The 23,885-nt window shown below is 50.1% G+C and overlaps 1 pseudogene; it reads right to left on the bottom strand.

Moving 5' to 3' along the window:
- Positions 1-1,392: 1,392 nt before the first annotated feature.
- Positions 1,393-22,312, bottom strand: LOC144160584 (uncharacterized; annotated as a pseudogene).
- Positions 22,313-23,885: the final 1,573 nt, after the last annotated feature.

Raw genomic sequence — 23,885 nt, 5'->3', positions numbered from 1 at the left:
CCAAGCTCGTTTATCAGCGTCGTTCTGCGGTGGCACACCTGAATTGAACAGCTAGAAACGACCGCCATTATGCGCCATGCCTGAAAACGGCTGAAAAATCGTGTTTTCGGTTTCAAGGTGGTTATGGTTTCCGTTTCATCACGTCTATGAGTAGCTATGAAAGTTGGATTTGGCTTAGCGATAAGGCAGCAGGCTCTAGGTGCCTTCTCCCACCTTCGCTTTGCATTTCTATTTCACATTTGCGCAATTTAGTCTGCCGGTGTCAATCTGTTTGACATCCACACACTTACAGATGTCAGGAGCATGGACAAAATGCCAATAAAGCGGCTTGACGGGGTCCGTGCCCCTTAATATACAGGCCATGTAAAAAGTATACATTCAAAATGTAGTGCAGAACGCACATGCATAAAATTCGGATTTATACAGTAAAATGAGCTAGGAATACCACATCACACCGTATTTAGGGGCATACAACGCAAACACAAATGCACCCGCTCATGCGTACACTAATGGCAGCGTGCAGAGAAGAAATACAAAATAATAAGACATGACACCTAAGGAAGCAAAAACTACTGACCACGCAGTTTCAAATACAGCAAAATATGTAGCAGGACCAACAGGGAACACAAAATTACAAATCACTGCTGAACCGTAGCGCAAACACCGAGACAAAGGCTGAAAGCAAGAGAACACACGAATTAGAATAAGAACACAAAAATCACTGGTTATTTCAGTTAAGTAACGCAGACACAGTGTAACACAACAGCTGCTTGCCATAATCTGTCACCATAAGCAATTAAAAATGAACAAAAGTAAATTTTTTGAACTTGTTACTAGCAGATAGAATAATATGCACAAGAAACGTAGCTTATCACAGGTGAATTTAGTCGCTCATTTTTGTGCGATCCTGGCTTTGCTGCCCGCAATGTTTCATAGTGGCATGAACAAACAGGTTCTCGGACGCTTTGCCCTCTCTTGTTTATTCGGTTCGCTTTTGCTGTGGAGTAATTACTCATTTTCACGAGTGAACTTTGCCGTTAGCTTTGCTATTGGGGGATGGCCCAACATTATTCCTGCTTTCAAACAAGCTCAAGTTACGTAGTCTACGCCGCAAATTCATTTACTCTCGCAACCCCTGTGACGAGCAAAGACAAAACCATGTTCACCATTGCACGGACTGAAACGGACTGAGATTGCACGGACTGAGATGGACCACCTGGAGGCGAGGATGCCGAATGCGTTTTCAACGCACCTCCTGCGAACGGAAAAAAATCATGCATGCACACTTGTTATTAGGGACAAAAATTAAGCCACTGGTATTTGCTTTTTTTGTGTGTGTGGAATCAGAACGCACACAATGACACCTGAGAGAATAAAAATATCAGCATCAGACTACGTCTGTGGCCTGTTTGAGGAAGAGAAACTTCTACACAGTGCAACTTGCACCTTGCACGGCTGAGCCGGTAGTTGTAAATGACTTCTTCAGGCCGCTTTCGGGTGCCCGGCAGCGGCCTCAAGAAGTCGGGTCTCAGCTGGTATGCCTCGTCCCCAATGAAAACATGGGGGACCAGGGTGCTCGTTCCCTGGAGCTGCTGTGCTCTGGGCAGGTTCAGCTTACCCTTGTTCAACCGCTGCCCGATGGGGGAGTCCTTGAAGATTCCCCCGTCGCAGAGGCGTCCAGGAGCACCTACGTCGACGAGCGTGAACAGGTAGCGGCTGTCCACAACGGCCATGAGAAAAATCGAGAAGGTTCCCTGCAATGGAAAACCGGCACTTCACAAGTGGCACTACACCCCACAAATTGTGTCACCAGGCGGGTAGATGAGACTATGTTAAAAAAACTACGTTGGTGCCATAAATCAGATTTTAGCGCGAGAGTGGTACAGGTGCCCCATCTCGCCACATGAGCATCTATCAGTCACGGTTACAGAGGAAAATAATGCCGCAAAAGCTAAATATTGCGTTCCTAGGAAATATCTTAAAGCATTCCAAGTGCATTGTCGGCTACCGTGCGTCCGTCTGCCGCTGACACTCCACCCAACATTGTGACAACTTCAGAACTAAACAAACGGGCTATATGAGGGATCATGCTAGGCATAGCGGCTGGATGCACAGAAGATGATAGTACGGAGAGAATATTAGCGAATAGAAATCAGACTTCTGGCTCACGTGACCTAATCCCGTCGTTTTTGTGCAATACACTGCACTTATCTCAACCGAGTTTCACAGAATGCAAGGGCGAAGACTTCACCAGATGTTCACCCTCAACACCGGGCCTGTTGAATTGCACTGCGGAAATGACACCAGGCTCGAAGTTCATCCGTTGAACCTGAAGTTGCCCCGCTCAAGTGTTACCTTCCCATTCAGCTTGTCTACACTGGCACTGACTGCCATCATGTATGCTGCCCTTCCTAGCTGTGTTACGTACACCGTACTTGCGGGCCCCCCGATCTGCAAAAGAAAAAATTTTGGTTCGGTTCCGGTTTTTGGTTCGGTTCCGGTTCCGGGTCGACACCCTGGCTGCAACCACCCCTTGTTCTGCAAGTTCGTTTTCTGTCTCCGCGTCGGAGCAGTGAAACAGCTCGGACTCGGAGACCACGGCTTTAGAGAAATTTAGTGAACGGTGCGTAGTCACTGTCACGTTCGTGTCGTTGATTTTTGTGAGTTCCATGATTTTTGCGCTCTGTTCTTTGGTGTGCACTTCTACCAGTACATCTCCGTTCTGGAGTTTCCTGGCGTTGTAGTTTGTCCCCCACTAGTTGATTGAGGCCCTTGGCAATTGCAAAGGGAGACTTTGTCTGCATTGACTCCTCTACTCCTTGAACGACAAAAAATTGTGCGAAGTTGTCACTGTTTTTTAGCGGCAGGTACTGAGAACTGACTTCGGTCCGGGACCTTTTCAGGGACCGATCAAGAGGTGCTTTACTTTTAGCCATGAATTTAGCTGCTGATTCGGTGGCCACGCTGGCCGCCCACCACGGAGCCCAACCAGGGGAGCGTGCAGGTAGACACGCTAGACATACGTGGCCCCTATAACTTTACAAAAAGTGGTCTAGGTAGGCCATTTTGCACAAAGTTAACCCTTGCCGCCTGAGGGTAAAAGGGAAAAAGCTCGTCCGCGCAGCTAAGAAGCGCACACACAAGTATAAACAAAGAGCCAGCCCCGCTCTAGCAACTCATTTGAAGCAAAATTCAAATTTGGCGCCCTTCGAAGACCGCCTCATAGTCTCTACAATGGCAGAAAGAGGGCGCCAGGAGTCCGCTAGAAGTAGGAGTTCCTGTATAAACATCCCCCTCGCAAGAAGCACGATCAAATGCAGAGCATTTCCGGGGGCGCACGACGTTAAGTAGTTTGCGTTACGTTAATGTTGTTGCACCTGTGGCAACTGCTGACGAGAAAGCGCTCGTCAGCAGTAATTTGAATGCGTCAACGATATAAGGCGCGTTGGTAGCGTCCGATTCCGTGTCGGCTTTGTGGCGTAGTGGGAAGCGCACCATGTACATTGCGTTCTGCCCGCAGGGTCGAGGGATCGAAACCGGGCGCCGGATAGTATTTTCTTTTTATATAGTAGGGAGGGGTGCGGTGCGGACCACGGACGCCAACGCGGGTGACATCGTGAGTTACTGAAATGCTCTGCATTTAAAACTCCACATTGTCGCACACCAAGGCTAAAATGCAGCCCTGGAGTTTCGACAAAGATGACGCACGAAAACGCCGACAGTTTGATGTCGGTAATACATGGGAGGGACTACAAGAATCCTATCCCACCTCCAATTCCCACACTCACACCAGCAGGCAGAGCCATGTTCAGCTACATGCCGCTACCATTACGCGGGAGAAGCAGCACATACGTCCTTCACCGACACTCCACCACAGTCCCTCCCCCCGTCCCCAAGAAACACGCACCGTATGGAGAGGAATGCAGCTGGAAAATCCCCGATACGAGCCTCAAATGTAATACCATGTCTCCGTGGGCTCCTCCCTCAATCGCCACACGGACATTTCCTCATACCCGCAAAACAAAACAAGTAATTCCACTCAGTGAATTTGAATGCCCCAAAAAGTTGCGATGGCACAGAATTTCGAATAAAGGTGCGAACCCGGCGTATTGATAGATTCTGCTTTTCCGTAAACACCCGCTCCTGAAGCTCGTTCTACAATATGTGTGTATATTTTGCGTTGCCAAAGACTTTCCCCAATGGTTTACCTTATATTTGTAGTACAGGCTTCCCGACTTCCTGGGGCACTTTATCTGGACGTGCTTGCCATCCACTACACCCAGGCAGTTTGGAAACTGCCACCGCTGGGAACTGCCACCGCAGTAGCCACTCGCACCGTCCCTCCACTCTGTCTCTGACGGGGCGCCTGCAACCAAAGATAAGGTATGCTGCCCTAAATACTACATGCAAAGCGAAGTGAAAATGTGGAAAAATTCATAGCGCATAAAAAACAAGGACAGAGAAGAGGAGAGACAACACGGAGCGCACTTTCAACTCTGAAGTGCGCTCAGTTGAAAGTGCGCTCCGTGTTGTCTCTCCTCTTCTCTGTCCTTGTTTTTTATGCGCTATGAATTTTTCGTCAAAGCATCACCAACTAGCCCAGAAATCCGTACTCGTGAAAATGTGGGTTTCGCTTGAGTGCATGTTGGAAGGAAAACGTTCGACTGTTCACCTTTGCTTTGAATTTTTTTTTCCTGCATGTATCCATAATATTCTTTGCAGTTTTCCGTCTTTTTTCCCGGACGTTTGCTAATCAGCATAACATTATATATACTGAAAGGCGGTTTAATTGCTAACAAGCAGTAAAAGCGAGAGACGGGAAGCAGCGCAGTCTGTTCCAGGTGAACCGGATAGAGCATCGCTGATCTGACCACAAGGACGCACAGAGATGATGCCAGCTTGATGTTACCGGCACACACCCGAACAGGGATTGGAGGATCGAGGTCCGTTAGTCCTTTCATTTCTCTTCATTACAATCACCCTCCGCCGAAGAGAGAGCCACCCTGGCGACCTACGGTGAGTGCAGCACAAGGGGATCGTAATAGGGTTTTAGGCGAGAGACGTGGACAGTTTCGCGGCCGCGACGGCGAAGATCTTCCGTTGGCTTCAGTGGCTCTACAACGTAGTTAACGGGGGAGGAAGAATCGATGACACGGTAGGGGCCATGATATTTAGAAAGGAGCTTTGAGGGGAGACCAGGAGTGGCAGATAGTATCCACAGCCAAGCGAAATCGCCAGCACTGTAAGAAGTCGATGAGTGCTCCTGGTCATGACGGTGCTTCTGTTGAGCTTGGTCGTTCGATGTAAACGAACGTGCGAGCAGGCGGCACTCTTCTGCATGGCGCGTTGCGTCGGAAAGGAGATGGCATTCGGACGGATCAGGGCTGTAGGGAAGGATGGTATCCATTGTACACGATGGCTCCCGTCCGTATAACAAAAAGAAAGGTGAAAAACCTGTAGTGGTCTGCACGGCCGTGTTGTAAGCGAACGTTATGAACGGTAGCACGGAGTCCCAGTTCGAGTGGTCGGGCACGACATACTTTGCGATCATGTCCCCAAGCGTGCGGTTGAATCTTTCTGCCAGTCCATTGGTTTGGGGATGGTAGGCGGATGTGGTGCGGTGCACAATTTTGCATTCTACGAGGAGCGCTTCGATGTCCTGAGAGAGGAATACACGCCCCCTATCGCTTAGGAGTTCCCGTGGTGCACCTTGGCGTAGGACGAGGGAGTGCAGAATGAATGGACCAACCTCACGTGCCGTGGAAGCGGGAAGCGCTGCTGTTTCGGCATAGCGGGTTAGTTAATCTACTGCCCCAATTATCCACCGGTTACCAGAAGAAGAGTATGGCAGTGGGCCGTGAAGATCAATGCCAACGCGCTCATACGGACGAATGGGGCACGGCAGGGGCTGCAGCGGGCCGGCTGGCTTAGGGACAGGCGACTTACGTCGTTGACAATCAGTACAGACACGAACAAATCTTCGCACAAAGCTGTACATACCACGCCAGTAGTATCTTTGACGAAGTCGGGTATAGGTCTTCAAGAGTCCCGCGTGAGCACTCTGCGGATCATCGTGGTAAGCGGCACACACCTCCGCGTGGAGACCCCGTGGAAACACAAGGAGCCACTTGCGGCCGTCCGGCATGTAGTTGCGGCGGTAGAGGAGGTTGTCGCGAATGGCAAAGTGAGCAGCCTGGCGACGCAGGGCCCTAGGCTGAGAAAGGGTTGACGGTGAAGACAGGAAGTTGACGATAGTAGCGATCTATGGATCTTCTTTCTGCTGGAAAGCCATGTCTGAGAGAGTCAGCGACGACAAGGTAGAGTCTGTTGTGCTGAGGTGTGCCGTATCAGCGGACACCGGGGAGCGAGAGAGGGCGTCTGCGTCAGAATGCTTGCGGCCGGATCGATACATAACAGGAATGTCGAATTCTTGTAGACGGAGGGCCCAACGAGCAAGTCGTCCCATGGGGTCTTTGAGAGACGACAGCCAGCACAATGCGTGGTGGTCGGTGACAACATCAAAGGGGCGGCCATAAATATAGGGGCGGAATATAGTGAGCGCCCACACTATGGCCAATCATTCTTTTTCGGTCACGGAATAATCTCGCTCGGACTTTGTGAGAGTTCGACTTGCATACGCTACAACGTATTCGTCGTAGTTGGGCTTCCGTTGGGCAAGCACTGCACCGAGACCGACGCCACTGGCGTCAGTGTGCACCTCCGTAGGAGCTGCTGGGTCGTAATGCCGGAGGATAGGTGGTGAGATTAACAGACGTCGCAAGGAAGAAAATGCTTCATCACAATCAGGGGACCACGCAGAAAGAGCGTTATCACCGTTCAGCAGTCTTGTTAGGGGGGAAACGATGGTAGCTCAATTTCTGACGAAGCGTCGGAAATAGGAACAGAGCCCGATGAAGCTCCGGAGGGTTTTGAAGGAAGTCGGCTTGGGAAAGTTGGCGACAGCACGTAGCTTATCGGGACCAGGTGACACACCATCTTTTGAAACAACGTGGCCCAGAATAGTCAACTTGCGCGCACCAAAACGATACTTCTTTAAGCTTAGTTGGAGGCCGGCAGCGGTGAGACACGCCATGATCTGGTGGAGACGAGTTAGGTGTGTGTCAAAATCGGGAGAAAATACGACGACGTCATCTAAGTAACAAAGGCAATATGCCACTTGAGACCACGCAAGATGTTATCCATCATTCTCTCGAATGTGGCAGGTGCGTTACATAAGCCAAATTGCATGACGTTAAATTCATATAAACCATCCGGGGTAACAAAGGCGGTCTTGGGCGGTCCGATTCCGCAACCGGCACTTGCCAGTAGCCCGAGCGCAAATCAAGGGACGAGAAGAATTCTGCACCGTGTAAACAATCGAGAGCGTCGTCGATGCGAGGGAGCGGATAAACGTCATTGTGGGTAATTTTATTTAGGCGACGGTAGTCAACACGCAAGCGCAAAGACCCATCCTTTTTGTCACGAGGACCACGGGCGACGACCATGGGCTTTGGGACGGCCGAATGACGCCGCGCTGTAGCATGTCATCCACGTGCTCACTAATAACACCACGTTCCGGCCAAGACACACGGTAGGGTCGTTGTCGCAAGGGAGCATGATCGCATTTGTCGATGTGATGGGTGACTGTTGACGTTTTACCCAACGGATGATGATGATGATGGTTGCATTTTAATAGCGCAAGGCCAACTGGGGCAAAGAGCGCCAAAAAAAAGATGGTTAGCTACCACATATTAAAGTCAATACTAGAAGTGAATAGCACCAGAAAACAAATGAAGACAATGAGGATGGCTGGTGTAGAGGGCCAGGTTGTGATTATGCATGATACGATATGAGGTTCAGAAATTTAACTTCTGATAGATAATTAAAAACACGTTTGATAGTAAACATTGGTTCATCGCCTAAGAAGTGCGATGGGTGGAGTGGGATTTGTTGTCTGTAGGTTTCTGGAAAGTGTTTGCGTCGTGTGGTGTGAAGTGCCTTGCATGTTATTAGTATGTGCACTACGGATAGGGCCTCTCCGCACCTGCCGCACTGGGGTCTAGGAGATCCCGTCAGCAGATACGAGTGAGTTGCATGCGTGTGCCCCATCTGTAGCCTAGCCAAAGCGACTTCTGTGTTTCTGTTGTGTGAGTCAGCTGTGTACCGTCCCAAGTGTGGCTTTATTACATGTAGTTTGTTGTCTGTCTGTTCTGTTTGCCATGTTCTGCGCAGATGTTGTCTTATGTGTGGCTTGAGGTCTGTATATGGTACGCTTGTTATGTCTACAGTGTTCCTGAGTGCAGCAGCACCGGCCCTCTCGTTTGCCAACTCGTTCCCAGCGATCCCAGCGTGTCCTGGGACCCAGCAGAGGAGCATCCGATGCTTCTCCGCATACACCGACATGATAGTGTTGAATACAAGTTTAACTATGTGGTTTTTGGGGGGTGTATGCGATGACAATGCGCGAACAACACTCAAAGAATCTGTGTAGATGATAGAATTGGGAATTTGATTTTCAAGGATATGTCGTACAATCAGTAAAATTCCGTACGCTTCTGCTGAAAAAATTGTTGTGTGCACGCTCATGGTTCTGGCTGCATTGAAATTCGGACCATGAGCAGCGCACGACACCATAGTGGAGGTTTTAGAAGCGTCACTGTAGAATTCAGTACGTGGGTATTTGAACTGCAAAGAAAGAAACTGCTGCAGTATTGCAGCACACGTTACCCGATTTTTGTCAAGCTTTATAAAAGAAAGGTCACAGGACACAGGGCGAACTTGCCAAGGCGGTAAAATGTTTAAAGAGGATGACCTGTACACGTCTAAAAACGAAGCACTCAGATCCGAGGCTCGCTCTCTCGCTCGAAGTGAAAAAGGCGGAGTAACGGACGGGCGATTTACAAACAGCACAGATGTGGATGTATCGTTAAGGACAGGATAAAAAGGATGATTATTCAGCGATGAAATTTTAAAAGCATAAAGTAAGTCCATGTACGTTCGCTGGTTCTCAAGGCTCCACGTATCACATTCAACATACAGACTCTCGACAGGGCTAGTGGGAAAAGCACCCGACGCAAGCCGTAGCCCCAAGTGTAGTACTGGGTCAAGCATTCGTAACGCCGTTTTGCTCGCCGACCCATACATCACACTGCCATAGTCCAAACGAGACCCAACCAAAGCAGTATACAAGCGCAGCAGGAGTTCTTTATCGGAACCATAGGATTGGTGTGAGAGAACCTTAAGGATATTCATTGTTTTCAGACATTTTTGTTTTAGTTGTTTCATATGAGGGATAAACGAAAGTTTTTCATCAAGAATTATACCGAGGAACTTGTGTTCTTTTTTGACTGGAATCGAGACACCATTCAGTTTGATGTCTGGATCTGGCCTGATCCCACGCCTTTTGGAAAACACAACACAAGTGGTCTTGACTGGGTTCAGCTTAAAACCGTTCTGATCTGCCCAGCCTGCTAGTTTGTTGACACCAAGCTGGACTTGGCGTTCGCAGATTGACATATTGCATGATTCAAAAGATGTTTGCACATCATCTACATATACTGTACAGGAAATGGTTCGTGGCAACGCCTTTCAAAGTGAGTTCATCTTGAGAATGAACAATGTGCATTCTTGAGAATGAACAATGAACGCCATTTTCCTGCAGGAAAACATTTGAAAGGGCAGTGCCAACTCTCACACGAAAGGTTCGCTCCGCCAGGTAGCTACAAAGTGTATTAAACATATTTCCCGACACACCGAAGGCTTTTAGGTCGCAAAGTATCCCGTATCGCCAAGCGGTATCGTAGGCTTTCTCGAGATCAAAAAACACCGTAGCACAAAACTGTTTATGGACAAACGCATCCTTGATATACGACTCAAGGGCGACGAGTTGGTCGTTTGTGGATCGCCCCACCCTGAAGCCGGCCTGGCAGCTCTCGAGAAGACCATTGAACTCTAAGAAGTACACAAGTCTCCTGTTGATCATCTTCTCGAGAAGCTTGCCCAGGCAGCTTGTGAGGGCGATGGGTCGATAACTGGCGGGAGAAGAAGGGTCCTTACCCTCCTTCAGGAACGCCACTACAATAGCCTCCCTCCAAGATTTTGGGATGTGCCCCGAAAGCCATATGTTGTTGTATACGTGTAGGAGTGTTTCAAGAGTGTCCGGGTGTAGGTGTTGTATCATGGTGTATGTAATCTTATCTGCGCCGGGAGCTGAAGGTTTACACGTGCTCAGTGCAGCCCTCAACTCATAGAGTGTAAATTCAGAATTGTCACCAGATTTTGACCTGTTATTGTCATGTAGGGACTTCTTTTCACAAGAATTTTTGTTTCAGGAAAGTGTTTGTGTAGTGTGCGGAGCTGGAAACGTGTTGGAAGTGTTGTGCAAGAGTGTTAGCCTGGTCTTCGAGTGTGTCCCCTGTAGTACTGACCAGGGGCAGGCTATGTGTATGTTGTCCTTTAAGTTTGCGTATTCTTGCCCATACCTTATGTGCATCTGTGTATGAGTTAATGGATGTAAGGAAGGTGCGCCAACTCTCTCGTTTTGCCTCACGGCGCACACGTTTTCCGAACGCCTTGGCCCGTTTGAACAAAATGAGGTTACCCGACGTGGGGTACCGACGAAGGATACCCCACGCCTTGTTCTGGGCCTCTCGCGCCCGCCTACAGTCCTCATTCCACCACGGCCTCCGCTGGTTGCGCGGGGCTCCAGAGGCGTGGGGAATGGACTTTTCGGCGGCGTCGAGGATGTGCGCCGTGAGGAGTTGGGTAGCTTCTTCAACGTGTAGGTGTCCTATGGATGAGTGGTGTAGTTTGGATATCAGTGTAAATGTATTCCAATTAGCTCGTGCTTCATTGAACCTATTATGGGAAGATAGACTGCTTGGGCCTTTACCTATGTATGTGAGTGAGGTGGGGAAGTGGTCATTGCCATATGGGTCAGTTCCCACTCCCCACTCGACAAGAGGAAAGAGAACTGCGGAGCCAATAGCCAAGTCAAGAAATGAGTATGTGTTGTGACCTATGTTATGGTATGTAGGCTGTTTATTGTTGAAAAGGCATGCTCCAGAAGATGTAAGGAATTTTTCTATCAGGCGACCTCGGGCATCCGTTCTGGAAGAGCCCCAAAGGGAGTTGTGAGCATGAAGGTCGCCTGTAAGGATGTATGGTTCGGGCAGCTGGTCAACCAGCGCCTCGAAGTCGGAGCTCATAAGTGAAACATCAGGAGGAATGTATATGGAGCATACCGTTATCAACCTATTAAATATTATTAAGCGTATTGCTACAGCCTCAAGGATAGTGTTCAAGGTGACAGGGTGGCATGCTAAGGATTTCCGGACGATTATGGCTACACCGCCAGAAGAGTGTGTGCAGCCATCCCTGTCTTTCCTGTATACCCGGTAACTATTCAAGAAATTTGGGTGTTTAGAATTCAAATGTGTTTCCTGAACACACATTACACTTGGCTGATTGGTATGCAGAATCTCATACACGTCGTCAGGATTATTCAGAAGGCCTCTGCAGTTCCATTGAACAATATTTTCTCTTCCCATTATTTAGTGTGAGAGCTACTGGAGTGTGTATGTTTATGTGTCGTCTTTCGGAACTGTGACTCTTGGATTGGGCTTTTTGGGCGGCCTATCTGAAGGCTTGGACGTCGGAGGCCGCTCCTTGCGCTGCGTTGCAGGCAAGAACGGCACGACGTCCATCTCGTCGTCCGATGTCCTGGGTGTGCCCGTCGAACTGGGCCCCCCGGACTTGGCCCCCCTTCATGGGCCCTTCGTTTGAGCCGCCACCGCCGGTGGTGTCGGAGGCACCAGAAGTGGCACGGGCGGTGCGGTGGCGGTGGGAGCCGGTGCGGGGCTCGTGGTGTCCATGGCACACTCCAACGCACTGGACGATGGGGAGGCACGGACGGGAGCGGCACCGGTCCCGACGTAAGAGGTTGCCACCACAACCGCTGCTGCCTCAGCAAGCGGCGTGGTGGCGGGTTGGGCGGCCAGAGGCAACCCAGGGGGGGGGGCGCGGGTGGGACCAAGTCCGACTCGCGGTACTGGGTCCCCGCTGAAACCAGACGCCGCTCCGCCCCCCGGCGAGCCACGTCGGCGTACCTCCCCAGGGGGAAAGAGGCGAACCTCTTCCGCGCCTCTGGGAAGGTGATGTTTTCTGTCACTTTTAGATGGATTATTTTCTTTTCCACTTGGAATTCCTCGCACTTCCTGGAGTAGGCCGCATGAGGGCCCCTGCAGTTTGCACATGTGAGGTTGTCAGAATTGCAATAGTCAGTGGGGTGGTCCTGCGCTGCACATTTTGCACAGGTTGTTTTGCCGCGGCAAGAGGTTGTGCTGTGCCCGAACCGCTGGCACTTAAAGCAGCGGCGCGGGTTCGGTATGTACGGTGGAATAGAGCATCGGATGTAGCCTGCATTTATATCATGCAGAAGTGTCGAACGGTCGAAGGTCAGGATAATGTGTTTTGTTGGGATTATCTTATCGTCCCTGCGCATCGTGATGCGCCGCACAGCTGTGACGCCCTGGTCCTTTAAACCTTCAAGAAGGCCGAAATCTGTTTCTGTAAGCAGATCCGACTCTGAAATCACACCCTGGGAGCTGTTCAGGCTCCGGTGGGGCGTGATCTTGATGTCGAGATCATGGATGCGAGTTTGGGCAAGAAGTGTGCGGGATTGTTTTTCATTGTTGAGTTCGACAAGGATTTCTCCTGTCCTGAGCTTTTCGGCTTCATACTTTTCACCTAATGTGCTTTGCAGAAATTTCGAGACAAGGAATACCGAAAGTGAAGCGACGGGTCTCGTTGGGTCAGCTGACTCGATCACAAGAAAACGAGAATAGTTATTCATGTTTGTTGAAACGACAGTTGTTGACAGAGGTGGGAATGAAACTTCGGTGCGGCCCCTTTTAGGGGGCCGATCACGTCTGGGGGGGTTTAGAAAATGCCATATATCATAGTATAGAAGCAGGGAGACGGGGGTACTTTCTTCCACAACCTTACCCTGATAGCTGAGGAGGTCCCGGAGCTCCCTGCCTGGTAAACAGACAGGCAGCCCATCCGCCGGAGCTTGACCTGGGCTCCGACGGCCACCGTTAGAGGTTTCTACCCTTCACCTTAAAAACACATCACCACGGTTGGATCCAGCTTATGTTTGGGGGCTCGGGGTCCGCGGTATCGCCAGTACCGTCACCAAGATTGCTCAAGGTGCCCCGTGCGGGGTTTACCCAACGGAGCTTGCGCACAGTCAAAGGAAGAACGGAACTTCTTAAGAAGGGCGAGAAGCTGCGTGCGCTGTGTGGGATCCAAATCGGCGTCCAGGGACTGCTTGAACACGTCGGCGGACAGTGAAGCGTCGGTAGAAATGGACAAGTCCAGGGCAGTAAGCGAAAGCGCAGCGGGATCATCGCAAACGTCGAAGCGGCTGATGGAGCGCATAGCTTCAACATGGTCAATTGACTCTCCATGGAGCAGGCTGACAGAACAGTGGGTTTGATTGGAGATAAACATTCTCGTACGCCCACCTTGCACTGTAAGAACGGCGAATGGAAGTGGCAACTCCTTCCGGCTAACAAAAAGGTCGCCTGGTGTGAATAGGACAGGTCCATCGGGTACGGGCGCACTAGCAAGGTCAACCATTACGGAACTTAGCGGCGGGATATCGACGTCTTCGTCCACGGTAATCTTCCATCCACCAAAAAAATGCTCAGACAGCGGCGGATCGTTCTGGGAAATAAGTTCAATCTCATCCTTGGCACAGTCAATTACTGCGTTATGGCTTGACAAGAAGTTCCATCGAAGAATAACGTCATGGGAACATGAAGACAAAACAACGAATTCGATGGTGTAGACAGTGTCTTGGATTACTACTCGAGCAGTGCATGCAGCCAGTGGTGACACATGTTCAGCACTTGCAGTTCGAAGCGAAAGTCCCGACAGTGGCGTCATAACCTTTTTCAGATAGCGGCATAGTTTCACACTCATAACAGAAATCGCGGCACCAGTATCGACAAGAGCAAGAATAGGAACTCCTTCAAGAACAACGTCGACGACATTTTTCGGAGATACATGAGGACTTTGACATTTTGCTACGTACGCATTTCATGCCTCCGGAACTGCGGGAATTAGTTTCCCGCGTCATGAGGCGCTGACTGACGACGCATAGGAGAGATGGAGCGGCGACGAGGAGAAGGCGATCGCTGACTCGCGAACGTCTGATGGTCGGATTGAAAGGATGGTGACGGCGGTCCCGCAGGTGCGCGACGGGGAGCTTGGCGGGAAACATGCACTGGGCTATGAGATGCTTCAACCTGCTGCATTGCACGGCGACAGTAACGTGCTACATGTCCTGGGAGACGACAGGAAAAGCATATAGGTCGGTTGTCCTGAGTGCGCCACGGATTCATCTGCTGTACAGCCAATGGCGCGGGACGGCGGAACTGGGAGACTGGCTGAGGAGTGAACGTCACAGGCGCTGGTATGTAGGGTCCAAACGAGGGGACAAAGGAGTGGACAAGTGGCGGGGCAGCCCTTGCAGCGCATTCGGCGTACGTCAACGGAGCGGTCACTGGCGGTGCTATGGTAGCCATGGTTGGAACAGTCAGCGGGACAGCGGGTGCAGTTGACTGGTGTGCAGGTGATAGGGCTTCGGGGACCTGCTCCCTGACGGTGCGCTGAACAGCTTGAGGCAAACTTGGTGCAGGCTGCTCTACAAAAGGTACCAGCGAAAGTTGCCGAGCGACCTCTTCCCGGACGAAGTACTTATTCCTCATCTCAAGCGATGCTTGTTCAGAACTGAAGGATAAAGTTGACAGTTCTGCGCCCGTCCCGAGCGACTGTCGAACAAAACTCCTCTGCCGCCGCAGCTCATCATAGCTTTGGCACAGCTTAATTATCTCAGTTACGATCTTTGAGTCTTTGGACATCAACATCTGAAACGCGTCGTCTTCAATTCCTTTCAGTATGTGCCGAATCTTTTCTTAATCAGACATATCCATGTTGATACGCCTGCAGAGATCCACAACGTCTTCGATATAACTTGTGAAATTCTCACCGGGCTGCTGCGCGCGTACGCGAAGACACTGTTCAGCGTGCAGTTTCCGCAACTCTGGCCTGTCGAACGCCTCTGCGAAGAGGGTTTTGAATTCGCCCCACGTTTTGATGGTCCTGCCATTGTTCCGAAACCAGACATCAGCCACTTTCCTAAGGTAAAACTCCGCATTGCTCAGCTTAGCTTTGTCATCCCACCTGTTGTAGACGCTCACTCGCTCGAATGTGGACAACCAATCCTCGGCATCATAATTACCTTTGCCGGTGAAAAAGGGCGGGTCACGCTGACGGATGGGGCTGGCACAGATGACCGTTGGCACCGGCGATCGTGGCTGTTGACCTACGTCGACGGGGTTGACGGGCATTGGTACGGTGCGGTTGCGAAGCTCCAGGTTGGTTCACCTCGTACCCAGCACTTCCACCACTTGAAAAGCGGTTTAATTGCTAACAAGCAGTAAAAGCGAGAGACGGGAAGCAGCGCAGTCTGTTCCAGGTGAACCGGATAGGGGATCGCTGATCTGACCTCATGGACGCACAGAGATGATGCCAGCTGATGCTTCCGGCACATACCCGAACAGCGATTGGACGATCAAAGTCCGTTAGTTTTTTCACTTCTCTTCATTACAATACATATAGACACCGTATTCATTTGAAAGTGTAGTCTATTCCTGCTGAGTGATGGCCAGATGCAATATCCATGATGACAAGGCACATTCTGAAGAGCACAAGCATCAGGGCCACCATAAAAGAGCAGGGGGGGAGGGTGGCAGGGTTGTTTGATTAAAATAAAGTAGGGTACTTCGGTTTGTGAAGGTGTGGGTCGCATTCATCCTGATCGGAGAGGAGTTTGCTGTCCGTCAGGTTAAGTGCATTTAAATGGACTAGACGCGACATCGCAGAGCTCAGTATTCATACGTTAAAGTATATGGGAGACAGCTGCTCTCGCAGCACCAGGCAAGTCAGGTGAATGGCCTATATCGCGGTTTCTTTTCCGACACGGAATGCCATGGCGACGTCCAGGATGCGGATTCCCAAGGAAAGGTACCTACAACGAGTATACAAGAAGTGCACTTCTAGATAACTCTGCTTTTATAATACAATGCTTGTTCGCAAAACAATCTGCCGTTCGAAGGCCATGGGCTCACCGCAGGGTCAGAGCGAGGCGCTCTTCGGACGACAGCGGTTCCCTGCAGAGCTACTCCTTCATCAGCCTCTTGCCGACTAGACCGTGAAGGGCGTCGAAAGTTTCTGGTGACATCCGGCAATAGCTGTAGAACAGCCCCGGGTCGCCATCCTTCATGACTTCGATCTGTAACGACGTTTGGATAACCAATAAACTTGTGTAACGGAATTTCAAAAAACGAGTGGTGAACTTACCGCCGTGAAGTATTCGCTTTCCAAGGCGCGCTTACGCCAAATTGGTCGCACCCAGCAAGTGCGATTGCATTCGGAAAGTTGCCTGAGAATTAGCAGGGCCTTCAGTCTGGCAGCACGATTTCTGCGCTCCATAGCCAGCAAAATGAAATCTACGCACCTCTACACAAAACGACAAAACCACCGACAGGACCCTTTTGGCGCCTTTTTGTTCACCCACGCTCGTTCTGCGCAAGCGCGGAGTACGGGACTGCGGACCTGTTGTAGTGTAAAATCAACTGATAATTACTATTTAAGAAACGTCACTGGCTACGTTTTCATTAAATTATAGCTAGGAGATGTAATTGTAAATTGTATTTATATATTTTTTCGCATTCGTGACCATCCTGGGGCCCTATTCTCGACTGCACAAATTGCCGGCATTTCGCCCATGTTTTTTTGCGTAAGCACGACGTAAGCAATCAGTGACGTGCTGCACCTATAGCTATGACGACATGCAGTGTAATTTGACGAGTCACTCATAAAGATCGCTACCAATGTATTAAATATTGTGCAAGAAAGATATAAAAACACTTGGCATGTACTATAAAAATTAAGGCGGTAGCAGAGGCTGACAAGAAAAACACATTTCTGAAGGTCAAATTTGGCGCCAACACCACAAGACGATCGAGTAACGTTGATCCAAAAGCGAGCGAAAGGCGGATGTCGAGTTAAAGAACATCACACAATTTTTTTTACCGTAGCTATTTATTTCTTTCAATCGCTTTTATTAACAAAGCTGGGCTCTCTGCTTCAATGCAAGCTTTGTTGCGTTATCACCTTCCCTGCCGCCACCGCCGCCACGCCATCGTCTGCTGCTATGTTACAAGTTTATGGCGTGATCACAGAAAAAGACGGCCGCGACCATCGCTTCTATGAAACATAAGAGCAGCGAAGCGCTACGCCTGATAACCGCGGAGCGCACCGATGTCGCTGATTCACTCATTCGTCAAGCTCGACTGCAATCAGCACTGTAATGAACCAAATAGTCACTTTTCTTTGTTATTTTTACCTTGAGTTCGATCATGTGACCCAACAGCGTACCAGGACAAGTATGGACAAATGCCATGCATTGGGTTCTCTTTGTCATGGAGAGGCTTGTACTGCCCTCTTATGTTGCGGTTACGCCAAACAAATAATTTTTATTTCATTGCCAAACATAAAAGCAAAATACTGCATGTTATGTTCCATGATCGCTGACTTGGAAGCAGTTAAAACTATAATTTGTTTCGGTAGGAAACACGCTTTAAACAGCGCGCATGCTAAACTCCGCCTGCTGCAAATTGCCGCACATTTCGCGGCGCCGTAAGCCGGGGCAATATTGTGCCCTATTTTGCTTGTATTTTGCGACAAAAACAGCCGCCATTTTCAAGCTGTTACGTAGCATTACGTCACTTTTACGCAGGCTGAAGTTGCCAATGCATGACGTAATCGTTCCCGCCAACTGTTTAAATTACGTCACGCTTTCTCAGCCAATCACAGAGGGGGTGTGTATTAAAAGCAGTATTGTTGTTGAATAGCAAAGACAGGCTTACGTTGTCATGTCCGCTGCATTTAGTCTGGTTTTTCATTGCCGGCCAAGAATTATGCGCCTTTAGTAACGAGAAGTAAGACAAACTTTAGAACTGGTGTCCGTAGACGACATGAAACGTCAAAATCACGACAGCACACACAACCGCTTTGTCAACCGGAAGCACGTGACCAAAATTGAAAGCCAATCAGAAAAGACTTCCGGAAAATTGCCTGAATTGCCGGCAATTTGTGCAGTCGAGAATAGGGCCCCTGTAAACAAAAAGCATTCTCGCCCCGCTCCCTTGGTTGCCAACGGCCGGGTGACAACCAGTCGCTTGTCGCTGCATGTGGTTGCATCGGCGGGCGGAAAGTCAAGCGGCGGCGACAACTTGTCGCTATCGCTTGTCGCGTCGCTAGCAAAAATCGCTCCATGTGGTTACGCCCTAATGACTCTAGGCATTCGGTACGAATCTCAATTCGGCACCAAACGCGAGATTCCATGTGAAGCATGGGAATGCATTCACGTCCCTCCTATACCGAAGATTAATGCATCCCGAACACAACAAGAAAGAAGACGCGAAAGAGCGAAAGCTTACAACAGAGACTCAAAAACTCTGAGAACGTGGTCTACGTGGACGCCGCGGAATACGCAGCCAGCGATGACATGACCGTGGTAGCTATCAATTGCAACGGCGATTCCCTATACTAGCGGCACGATACTGACGTCTTCGCCGGATGCGGAAGACGAGGCGGCCATTGCTATGGCGATGGCCTCCACGAAAGCTAAATTTATTGTCAGCGACTCAAACTGCAATCCGGAATTTCGCAAAGGGACGTATCTCGTCCGAGGCGCTGAGAATTCTTGTCGGCTTCAAATACCGAAAAAAGGTCCAAATTGTGTGGACGCCAGCACACTCTTCTATTCCCGGTAACGAGAACACTCACGACGTGGCTCAAGGTTTGGCTAACCGAGCCGATCACGTCGAGGAAACATCTGAGCACTTCTCTCGCGCTGGGATAGGGAGGGACCGCATGGTCTCGTACAGAGACCTTTTAAATCATTACAAATTGGAACGGGTTAAGTATCCTCCCCCTCACTGTACTCGCAACAAATGGCAGTCTGTAGCATGGCGCCTCTTACAGACAAATACATTCCCCAATCCAGTCATGTACAGCCACTGTTACCCTGGGTCTCTGCACAAGCGAATGTAAACTATGTACGGGCAGGGCAGACCTGCGCCATATTATTTGGGAATGCCCCCAGAAGAAGAATTCGTTAGCGGCTTTGCTAGTAATTAAAACCGAGGAGCAGTGGGAGACCGTTCTGCGCAGCTCCGATACGGACGTACAGATCCGGGTTGTCAAAATGGCCGAAGACGCCGCCGGAGCCCAAGGACTTCTGGCCGCCGTCTGAGGGGCGTGAAAAGGCTCCGCCTTCTTTGTTTCAAAACCATGTTGACAAATAAATGTTTCTCTCCCCCTCTCTCTCTCACTCCCTCTCTCTCACCCCACGCGCCCAGATTCTTCGCCGACCTTCGTTCCGCACGCGGCGGCCCGGTCACTTGATGATCATGCGAGGAGTAGCCGGGTGTGGAACCGATGGCTCGTGCGCTGCAGCAAAACCGGCGTGCGCCTGTGGAACCAGCTTAGCTCTGGGGCGATTGGTGACGCTGCGCCGGAGCCGCTTGATAAAGATACATGTGTCCCATAATGCGTATACCGCGTGTGTGTCATTGAAGCAGCAGTAAGCATGATAATCAAGCTAATCTTAGACAACATGGAAAGCTAAAAATAACCAGTTGAACCTTAGCTCACGCTACGTATATCCTGGCATAGCCGAGCTAAGCCACTGCTAATAATTACTTTGGACGGGATTGCTTGTTTTCACTTTTTATAGTTTTTTTTTCACCGTTTTATGCACTCTCTACTCCCCCCTCCGCCGCCCTCCCGAAACTGAATCGTTTGCACGCCACTGGTGCCACGTGAGATGTCGCAGGCAACAGCTGTAGCATGTTGGAAAGGGCAGCGTCGATGTAGATAAAGACACTAGCAACATGCAGCCGCCGGGACCGCGGGAGCAGCGCCTTTGTGGCGAGCACTTCGTACAGGTCGCATGTCTTGGCAGGAGTTGCCCGTGCAGAAGATGCAGGACTTCCGGGAGGCTGCGGGGTGTGGTTAAAAATGCGAGATGGCGACTGGATTGGCCCAATGTCCTCGGGATATGGCGGCCAGCCGTCGTCCTACAAAGGAGTGAACCGGGCGTGCGATAGCCGCTCGGCCAAATCCTGAAGGCCATTGAGTTAGTTGTTGAGGATATTCAGGCGTGCTACAAGTGTGCAGTGCGGAGGCTTGTAATAACGCGCGCGTGCTTTCGCTCGAGGCGGTTTAGGCGAAGAGCTTCTTAAATCAGTCGAGTTCGCCAAGAATTTTGCATGTGGAAACACACTCGGCTACAATCAACGGGGAAGAACAGACTGGAGAGCGACTGTGCTGACGCAGCCCCGCTTTCTGGATGCCCCAGATGTGGCGGCGGAAACGCGAAAGATGCGCAACGCTCGATGATGGCAGCCAAGTGTCTCCTCCTTTCGCTTCGACGTGACTGAAAGGCCGCCAAGGCTGCGACGAGCGCGTGAATAAAACAGAAAATTTCATCATCTTCTCGTAGGGGAACCCTGAGTAGTATGCAAAGCAGCCATGGGGTCGACTCCCATTAGTTTTCCCATTATTAGTTCCCATTAGTTTTCACTTCGATCGCGGCGTTCAGGGAGGAAAATGAGGGGAGCGGAGCGCGCGCGCGCGTCATTTATACCGCGGAGCTACAGTGGCGCCCCCAGCGGAGTATGCGGTGGCTACCGTCGCGTCTCTAATCCTAAGCTGCTTCGCATTATCGCGCGCGGTGCCGCAGGTGTTGCCCTTCGTTGCGCAATCCTGCGGAGGAGAGGAGCTTCCGAGAGGAGAGGAGGAATGCCGGAGAGGAGACGAGGAATGCCTCGCATAATACTCAGGGTTCTTGATTGATTGTAGGGTTTAACGCGCCGACGCAACGCAGGCGATGAGGCGCGCCGTAGTGGAGGACTCCGGATTAATTTTGACCACCTGGGGATCTTTAACGTGCACCGACATCTCGTACACACGGGCGTTTTTGCTTTTTGCCTCCATCAGAAAAGCGGCCGCCGCGGCCGGGAATCGAACCCGCAACCTAGTGCTCAGCAGCGCAACGCCTTAGCCACTGAGCCACCGCGGCGGGTTACTCAGGGTTCTCCTACGGGAAGATGACGACGGTGGTTGAACGCGAAGCTATCTCGTGATGTATTCCTTGGTTGGCCTATCTCTAGGGGCATCCTGCCACAATCATCATCAGCGGTACCTGGCCAGGCATGCGGAGTGGGTGTGCGGACGGTGGACAACGACAACGAAAAGGGAAGGAGGGACACAGCCCCGAGCATGAGATGCTTCGCATCAAATACAATCCCTAGGGCATCCTGCAACAATAATCATCAGCGGTGCCTGGCCAGGCATGCGCAGTGGGGGTGTGGTACTCAGGGTTCCCCTACGGGAAGTTGACGACGGTGGTTGAACGCGAAGCTATATCGGGATGGATTATTTGGTTGGCCAATCCCTAGGGGCATCCTGCCACAATCATCATCAGCGGTGCCTGGGCAGGCACAAGCAGTGGGCGTGCGGACGGCGGAAACAACTACAAGAGAGGCACGGACGCAGCCCCGAGCATGAGATGCTTCGCATCTAAAATCAGGCAGGCGTTGTGGGCCGCAAATGACACCTGCGTGCTCCGACATTGGCGGGCAGGTAAGCACGCCTCACGAGGTGTCCTACAGCTGCCCTACAGTATCCCTGCTGTAGGGCAGTTTCTCGAAAAACAAGGTATCCGCCCCCGCCCAGAGATGTCGAGGCTGCACCCTAGTCATGCGGGTACGCCCAGTGACATACAAATGAAGCGAGCAAGCTATTCACCAAGACGTTTAGTGGAACGGAAGAACTGGTATCTTCACCGATGCCACCACCGAAGAAATCGGAAAGGGAAATAGATTGGCGAAATCTTCACTACAATAGAACAGAATAGAATGGTCCCCCGCGCCTCCCGAACAGAAGGGATCGCGAACACTAATGCAATGATAAACCCAATAGGACCAACAAGTTAGGCATCATTGATGGAAGCACTACAGATAGTGTGATGCAAACGAATCAAAGACTTAAGATTGAGGTCCCTACGAGGATAGCCTACTAAAGATGCCGTGAAATCAAGTGAAATCAAATGAAAAAAACATAAATCGAACCCAGAAATCCTGCTCACGCGCATCTGGGGGAGCAGCGCCATCTCTCGGCCCGTGGCGGTGCGACGCTCCGTAACTGAAGGGAGTGAAAAATGAAAAATCCATAACTCCTCACACAAACTAGGGAGCTCATTGTTCTCCCCGTTATATGCAGAAGAGCTTTAATTCTCCATCCCTGTGCATTTTCGTTCGCGTAACTAAAACGATGCATCCTACTAAGCGTATAAATTTTTTCCAATGGCGTCTATGGGCAGTCTCTGAAAAATGGACCACTTGGCTCTCCTAAATCGAGCACTGTGTCGCTGCAAGATCAGATATCCAATTGCTCTCCCGGATTTGAGTACTACAGTATGATACTTCAAGACGTCATAAAATTCCGCATGATTGATTCAGAGAAAAACGTTACTAGGGACCTTTTGTCTGGAGTCTAATGCCAGGTTAGAGAGTGGGAAAAGTGTGGTGCCCTCTCTCGTAGTGGCCGGCATCCTCTACAGCCGCACCGTGGCCTCCGCGATTTGCTGCGCCGCCGGTAGCCACCCGTAGCCGATCGCGGAGGCCACGGCCGCACCATAGCCTCCGCGGTCGGCTGCCAGCGGCGGGCCAACGGCAGCCGAACGCAGAGGCCAAGGCCCCACTAAATTGAAAGGTGGTTCGTCACAAGAAGTATGGCTTGTTGATGACTATAGCGTAAATTGAGTCTAGCGATACTGCTTCAAAGAAGTGAGACATCCCATTCGAACTGTTTTTGTGAAGCTAAATACACTTACAGCATGGTTTACTCCAATCGTATTGCTTCATGAGCGAGGGTACCCTGCCATGCACACATAATTTCAAGCTATATCCACGCCGAGCAATTGTATTTTGTTATTTAAAACACTAGACTAAATTGTTCAAGTAAGAAATCAAGCCCCCATAATTCGCGCAAACAATTACAAAAAATTGACGTCCCCCCTCTAAATTTAAACGTGTCTTGTTTCAGCGATATATTATATATAAAGTTTAGTTTGTGTGGCCTTTGTAATACAATGCAGTGTTGTCCTTCGTAGTGTTTTTTTTTTCTTTTTCTACACGCATTTGTGTAGCCGAAAAAGTCATGGCCACGTGGTGACTGGAAAACATACCCTTTGACAGTTCACCACAGGATCGCATTACGTGACAAGAATCTATTTTCGTGTTTCGTTTTATCTAAATGGCCGTTTTATCGAATACCGTTTCATCCAACCACCTATGTCCGTTTTATCGAAAGTGTGGTTTTGCGGATTTCATTGTAGTTTCCGGGATTTATTTTGTTTAACTGACCATGGCATTAACCTAACCTGCACTTAGCTTTCTTCTACATTGTCTCTGCCATGCATTACAATCAAAAACCTGCTTATATATGTTGACGCGTTTTTCCCGTTTTTCGATCACCTTTGTTTTATTAGATTTTTTTTACGTTACTGGTACCACTCCTGTTTCTGCAATGGTTGGGCAAAAACTGCATTTCCACGTTTGCCTTTCAAACTAGAAACTGAGAAATCCTTTAGACAAAACATAGAGCAGGGCACAATATAAATGGAAATATGAGGGGTCAGAACGTTTCAGTATAGTTCGTTCGGTGAAAGGCGGTGAAAGGGA

Source organism: Haemaphysalis longicornis, unplaced genomic scaffold, assembly GCF_048455015.1.
Source record: "Haemaphysalis longicornis isolate Haplotype H1 unplaced genomic scaffold, Haemaphysalis longicornis Haplotype H1 scaffold_1, whole genome shotgun sequence".
NCBI lineage: Eukaryota > Metazoa > Arthropoda > Arachnida > Ixodida > Ixodidae > Haemaphysalis > Haemaphysalis longicornis.
The sequence above is the reverse complement of the archived record's forward strand: the minus strand, read 5'-3'. Positions and strand labels throughout refer to the sequence as shown.